Source organism: Papaver somniferum, chromosome 4 (genome assembly GCF_003573695.1).
Source record: "Papaver somniferum cultivar HN1 chromosome 4, ASM357369v1, whole genome shotgun sequence".
Classification (NCBI taxonomy): domain Eukaryota; kingdom Viridiplantae; phylum Streptophyta; class Magnoliopsida; order Ranunculales; family Papaveraceae; genus Papaver; species Papaver somniferum.
This window is the reverse complement of record NC_039361.1, coordinates 147,456,919-147,462,918: the sequence shown is the minus strand read 5'-3', so window position 1 is coordinate 147,462,918 and position 6,000 is coordinate 147,456,919.

Sequence of the window (6,000 nt, the reverse complement as noted above, 5' to 3'; positions counted from 1 at the left end):
CCACGCTTGCTTAGGCGACGGAAACAGGGAGAACACACACATATTGCTATCCAAGTGTTAGTATTTATTCCGATTGGTCTACTGATCTGGTCTATTTTTTTTTTTTTTGAAAAGTTAACTCAGTCACTCTATTTCACCCTAGCAAAGGTAACAACTTGAATCGTGTGCCCCACCAAATCACCTGAAATAAAAGAAAACTAAAAATAGAAAGTGAAAAGGACTCGACAAGATATGGCGAAACTATCATGTTATTTCTAACACCTGAGCTTTGTGCTTTTATGAATAGACTCTATAGATGTTTCCATCTAGTCAGATTGGTTCCTCAACTCCTAAAACAAAAATGTTTCCATCCACTTAGATTGGTTAGTGCTATCCTAAATACGCATAAATTTCTAGGCTCTGGAGTTTATTTATTGCAACTAAAAAGTTTCTCCCATACCCCCAAACTTAAATCTAACATTGTCCTCAATGTTCTAAAGATGAAATTAAAAGCATGAACAAGGAGAGACAGTTACTATTTGAAGCAAAAGAGTGAAGGAAGGATATTACCGGGTTGCATGAGATTGGGTTACCTCCCAAGAAGTGCTAAGTTTAAAGTCTTCAGCCAGACTTAGGAAAGGATTAGTCAACTCGAACCATAAAGTAACAGTCGAAATAACTGTGGGTCTTCAAAACGAAAAAGAGCTGACCAAAGGAAACTACAATAACCCAAGAAAGTGAACAAGAATAACATGCCCTTATCTAGTTTCCTGATTAAGATATTTATATCTAATTGTGGTTCAGGTTCAGGTTCAGGTTCTATGAAAGGGTCTAAATAGAATATTTTCATTGGCTGCGTTTCTTCATAGATGGGATACGAATCACTAGGTCTTAGAGTCTGTAAAAACTCAAATACGAACTTAGAATCACGAAGTAATAACCTAAATAATTGCGGATCCTCTAAGTCAGTCAGATATGACTTACAAAGTTGACCACAGTGAGAATTGTGGTCATTCTTAAGCAAATGTGTCGATTCTAATTTTCTAAGGCATTTAGGTTTAGTCTCACAACTTAATAAGTGACACATTTGAAATCTATGCGTTCCCACAATTGGAAGAAAACTATTTGGTGGGAAAACAAAATCAATCTTGGTATTATTGCCTGGGTTAACCACATCAACCAGAGGATGGGTTTCTAACATTTGAGACTCTTGTTGGATATCATTAGGTTCTGGAAAACGATTATGAAGATAATCTTGTAAGATGGTTGAGGCATTGATGTCAAGTCCCAAGTGAGGGACCTTACTAAGAGTTAAAGCACATGGAGAATGATACTCACCCCCAAACTTAGAGTTTTCGGCGTCTCTAGATAGACTGGTCATAACCTCCCTAATTTCTAGGTCGGCAATTGATTTTTATAAGTCAGGTTCATCCTCGCTAATCTCTACGAGTTCATCTAAGACTATTGTTTCTAAATCGTTTGACTCGATCTCAAGATAAACTGGTTCCTCTAAACCATCATCGGTTTCGTAAACAGGATATACTACATCGTCTGAAACGGGGGTATCTCTAGTCAAATCCTCGTCCTTTTGAATAGGTGAACAATTTTTAAAATTATTAGGATCTGAACCAGAAATAATATAATCATTATAAGGCTCAACTGGGGTAACAAATTCCTGATCACTATTCCCACATATTTCAGATTCTTCATCATCACTATCCTCATCATCATGATACAATTTTTGAAATTCAAGAATTCTCAATCTTTGTTCCAAACTACATGGTCTATGTTTATAATATTTCTCATAGATCGTTAGAGGTGATTCCTCAATAAAAGTTGGAGTATCCATATATCGCTGCCCATGCATATATTCACCAAGAGTCATTTCCGAAGACGTCTCTTGATAACGAGAATTTCTAGACATATATTCTCGCAACGTCATCGCAGGTGGCGTCTCCTCAAAAGGATTCATCACCGAAGAAATATAAACTACAGAGGGATTCTATACAATCACAAACAAGGCCGACTCGACTCCACCAAAGCAAACCTAAAAAATTCTAGCAAACAAAAAGCATGATGGCTCCACTTAGATTGTTTCTAGACCAGCTTCTATCTTTCGAAAGGGAATTCGTTGCAATTTGAGCAAACCCCTCTGGAATCAATCCGAGTCAAAGTAAGTTGAATTGAGGCGAGGGAAGCTCAGTGGAGCTTTGATACCCAAGGCCTCACCGCTATCACAAGGCGGCGCAGTCACGCATTCAACTCACAGAAACCATCATGAACTTTGGAGTGTGCTTAAAGAGCAACCAATATTTTTCGAACGAGTTTCCTATTAAGCTCGTTACCCTATCGGTCTCGTTCTATTCCAAATTTTAAGCTTGGGTTCGCGTTAGGTTTTGTTTTCCTAAGGCGGGCAAGAAGGGAACGGTGATGAAATCCGAACCCTTATCTTGTTTAGGCCAGGCCTTGCCCTTTACTAGGAAAATAAAGACAGTCCGGTTCGTCCTCAAACAATTATCACCTTAAGGCAGACAGTAACCCGCTTGCAGGAGATTCGCGAGTGTTTCGATGGACTTACCTCCCGTACCAGACGGGGGATGAACCGTTGTCGTCGACTCGGGCCACGACTCCTATGCCGTGTGCGAACCCGAGGGGCCGAGACAATATAGTAATCGTCGTCCTTCCCTGCACACAGTTTATATAATAATTTTTTTTTTTTAATAATAATACCCTTCAGTAGGGTTAAATAAAAATAAAGTCCAAATGTTTAAAGTCCAAAGTCCAAAATAAAAAATAAAAAAAATTACAGTTTTCCTCACACACTCTAAAAAAATTAAAAATTAAATCCTAAAATCGTCCTTTTTTCTTCTCTTTTCGCTTTTCGCTTTAAGCTTTTTCCTCTCCAAGTCCTTAGTGCTCCACTTCGAACCTGTAAATCAAAGAAAAAAGAGAAAGTAAAAAGGAACAAATAATAAAAAAAAAATAATAAAAATAAACCTATATACAAGTCCGCGTCGGCGGCGCCATTTTGTTGTAATATTGAAAGTGGTAGTAAAAGTTCGTTGCTCGGACTTGTAAAGATTTAAAAATAAAAATATATACACAATATTTGTCACAATGGGCGAGAGGTACTGGGACTAGGATTCCGCCAATTTCATTTCTTAAGGTTCAAATAATAATTCTTTTATCAATAATAGCTCGAAAAATATATTAAATATATCGACTCTAATTTATTACCAAGATTGATTCTCAAAATATTAGGTGTAAATGTTAAGCATGGGACATCAAATCATCTAAGCTAAGCATGACCCATCAAATCAAATCACAACTAATTAATTTAAATCATAATTTCAATTAAAATTAATGCAAAAGTCATGAAAAGAATTAAATATAATTACCCAAGTGTGAAATAAGGCTTCCTCCTTCATCCCAGTATTGGGGTTTAGCTATTAATATCAAACACACACTCAAAATAATAATTCAAGCTCACAAGGTGTTCAAAAGATTGAAAAAGGATAAAAACAGTGGATCTACGACCCACGTTGAGCGTCCAGAAAACAACGACAATACTTTGATGCTGTAAACAACGACACAAGCCTACTGCGGTTGGTGCTGCTGAAAATAAGACTGTCCTGGATAGTCTGTTCTTCGTGTTCTTCAAGCTCTTTAATGGCAGCAGCATCAGCAGAACCCGTTCCTGGATATCGATTGTTTCTGCTCCTCAGAGGCTCTGCTCGACCCCCAACTCTCGACAACCCCTATAGTACTCCAAGGGAACATATTTATACACCTACAGCTCGTTGAATCTCCCTCAATTACTCCATATAATCTTCATTACTCGGTGTTTAAAGAAAATATCTTCCGAATATTTTCTTCTCTGAAATGATTCTCCACGCGTTATAATATGTATTTCTTTCCTTTTTTAACAAATACACACTCCTTCCTACTGCTCGGGACATCAATCATGCACTTAACACGCTAAAAATCTTCTCCAAATCACGTAATCCCGTGAACTGTTCTTATTATGCTCGTGCTGCCCTGATTTCTTCTTGTGAGTTATTTAGCCAAATTTGATCGATCTAAAGACCCATAACCTTCCTTTCTATCCCATAAGAAGATACCCAATGAGTTTCAGCCATTGAATCGGCCTGCCACTACTTCATTTCTTCGATCGAAAATTCTCCTGTGCTGTGAACATTTTTCCCGCCAAAATCGATATTCAAATGAAGAAGAGGGGTGTCCCCCTATCCTGAACTGGGGTGCGAATAGCAGCTGCCTTGAGGTGACCTGGGGTGCCCCTTAGTAATTAGGTTACCCCTTATCCAAAAGCGAGATTCCGAATAACACTTGTCCTCCGGGTGCCAAAATCAACTTTTCGAGCCGAATTTTCCAAAAATATTTATTTCCAAAAAATACCTACAAATACATAAAATAACAAAATTAGTACAAAATCGAGTGCCAACAATATATAGTATTGAGATCAAATTAGACACAAAAATGTGTCTATCACTAGCCTACTACAAGTTAACTTCAGACCGGAATGTAGTTGAGCCCTAACCAAGTCTCACACCGATTAAGGCACAGTCGCATTCCTTACGCCTCTTGAACCACGCCGGATTCTGCGCACTTGATTCCCTTAGCTGATCTCACCCACAACTAAGGGTTGCTATGACCCAAGTCGAAGACTTATAAACAAATCTGTCTCCCACAGATAAACCTTTTCTAATAGATATATCTGTCTCCCACAGAAGTACCTATGAAATTTTTGTTCCGTATTTTAATAAATCAAGGTGAACAGGAACCAATTAATAATCCGGTCTTATACTCCCGAAGAGCAGCCTATAAATATCAATCACCTCACAATAACTTAACTATATGGTAGTAGAAGAACTTATTGTGGAATCACAAAGAATGAGATGAAGAGATTTGTGATTACTTTTTATATCTTACCTATCGGAGATAAATCTCGATAAAAACTTAGAGAAGATAGTACTCAATACGATAGAACAAGTAAGATCAGAACACACAACTACAGAGAAAATAGTTGGGCCTGGCTTCACGAATCCCAAATGAAGTCTTCAAGTCGTTAACCTAATAGGGTTTAGAAAAACCTAGGTTAAAGGAGAATAAACTCTATTCGCAACTAGGACACAAGAAAGTAACGGGATTAAGTTTTACAATTACTAGAGTTCTCCCTTATATAATCTTTCAAATAAGGGTTTGCTTCAATCAAAGCTAAGATAGCTTAGTAACAAAGCATTCAATATTCACTGTTAGATGAAAACCTGATTTAAGATTCAAGATAAGTTTGCTTAAAACCATAGAAGTATATCTCCACCTTTAGATGATCTTAGCTTGTTACACACAAATAAAATATACCTTCCTTTAGATATGGATTACCGTACCTAAATGCGTATATTGAGTTGGCTCAATAACAGTTAACCGAAGTTAGTCATATGAACACTTTTGTCTTAACCACATTCATCTAACACTTCTAGATCAAATATGATGATCAATCAATCATGAAAGATAATCAAATGAATCTAATTTTATTCCACATGAAGTTGTTCAATTGTTCACCATTTCACATAAAAATATATGAACCAATTGAATCAAAATCGGATTGATTCGTAAGAACCAATTCATGAACATTAAGCCATGGTTTGCAGAGTTTGCATTTCTTAATTCATATATGTGTTTTTTCATGAGTATGAAATACATACTTGCCCGATTTTAGAACTTAAACCACTAATTTTTCAAACAGGTACACAAACTATAGCTTCTGGACTTTGGTATTGTCCAACAGTTTGCATACTGGTATGCATACTGCTGTTCCGGACCTTAACTCAGGTAGAACAGTTCATATACTGGTATGCAAACTTGGTTCTCGGAATTTAACAGTTAAAAAGTTCGCATACTAGGTATGCAAACAAGGTTATTGGACATGAATCATACCAAAACAGTTTGCATACTAGGTACCCATACTTTGATGTATCCAGACAAAGGTTTTTGTCCTAAACA